The following is a 1,275-nucleotide window of genomic DNA, read 5'->3' on the forward strand; positions in this document are numbered from 1 at the left end:
CGGAAAGGAGCGAACATTGGCGTTTAATATTCCATCGAGGTCTTTAGGGATGGAGCACAATCTCGGGCAGGGTTCCAAAGGGAAGCGAAAATTGAATAGTCCATATCAAATTTAAAGGGACCAACCTAGTAGTCCTCTTAATCAGTTTAGGGAATGAACATCCATTCCGCTAACACGTGAGACTAAGCTAACTTAGTTCCTCTATGAGACCCAGAAAGCAATAAAGACTGGCGCCCAGATTGATACCGGCCAACGGCCTTGCCGCAGTGAAAGCACCAGTTCTCATCAGATCACTGAAATTAAGCGCTGTTGGGCTTGGCTAGAACTTGAATAGGTGACCGTCCAGTTTATCGAGCGCAGTTGGCAAATTAATCAGCTACTTGATTGAGAAGTAGCGGCTCTTTTCTCGTAAACCGACAACGGCCGGGAGAGTGGTGTGCTGACACCCTGCCCCTCCATATCCGCAAATGGTGACACCGATAGTCTGAGGAAGACACGGCGGTCGATCAGTACCGTAGGGCTTTCCGAGGCCTGTTCGGACGCTGTTTAGCTAGTTTTAGGCTGTCCCGCGTCCCTTGACTACAGAAGGCGTTTGCTGTAATTCTTCACTGCCACAAAATTAACAAAATACGAACGTACGGAACATCGGAGCAGCTGTAACTTCGGGCATACCACAGGACTAATACCTATGACAATAAATACAGGGTGTCCCAAAAAGAATGACCCGAATTTAAATGGAATTATTTATTAGGAAGAAGGGCTTAACGCCAACAAATTGCATACTAAATTACTCAGAAAAGACAGAAGTTTATAAAAATCCATCATTAATGTTCAATATGTCCTCCATTGGCCTTTTTTTTCCTTTATTGTAATTTTCAGCACCTGATACAGGCGGGCTGTCAGCAGCATAGTACGCTGCTCTTCAGCCTTAAGTGGAACAATAACAAGACATATAGGTGATACAGACACAACAGTAAAAACGGCGGGCAAAAAGAGGAGATTAAAAAACAATAAACATGAAGCCGTTCCCGCTGGACTCGAAAAAACAGGAAACACTTGGTGACACGGCGCACAGAACACGGATGACGGCGACGGCACACGTGAACAGTTGATGCATGACGGTGACAGAACACTAAACACAAATCGAGGCCACCGAGCGAGGTGGCGCAGTGGTTAGCACACTGGACTCGCATTCGGGAGGACGACGGTTCAATCCCGTCTCCGGCCATCCTGATTTAGGTTTTCCGTGATTTCCCTAAATCGTTTCAGGCAAAT

At 46.4% G+C, this 1,275-nt stretch overlaps 1 pseudogene; it reads left to right on the forward strand.

Annotated features, from left to right (window-relative positions):
* Nucleotides 1–248: 248 nt before the first annotated feature.
* Nucleotides 249–366, forward strand: LOC126189382 (5S ribosomal RNA; annotated as a pseudogene).
* Nucleotides 367–1,275: the final 909 nt, after the last annotated feature.

Source organism: Schistocerca cancellata, chromosome 5 (assembly GCF_023864275.1).
Source record: "Schistocerca cancellata isolate TAMUIC-IGC-003103 chromosome 5, iqSchCanc2.1, whole genome shotgun sequence".
Lineage (NCBI taxonomy): Eukaryota > Metazoa > Arthropoda > Insecta > Orthoptera > Acrididae > Schistocerca > Schistocerca cancellata.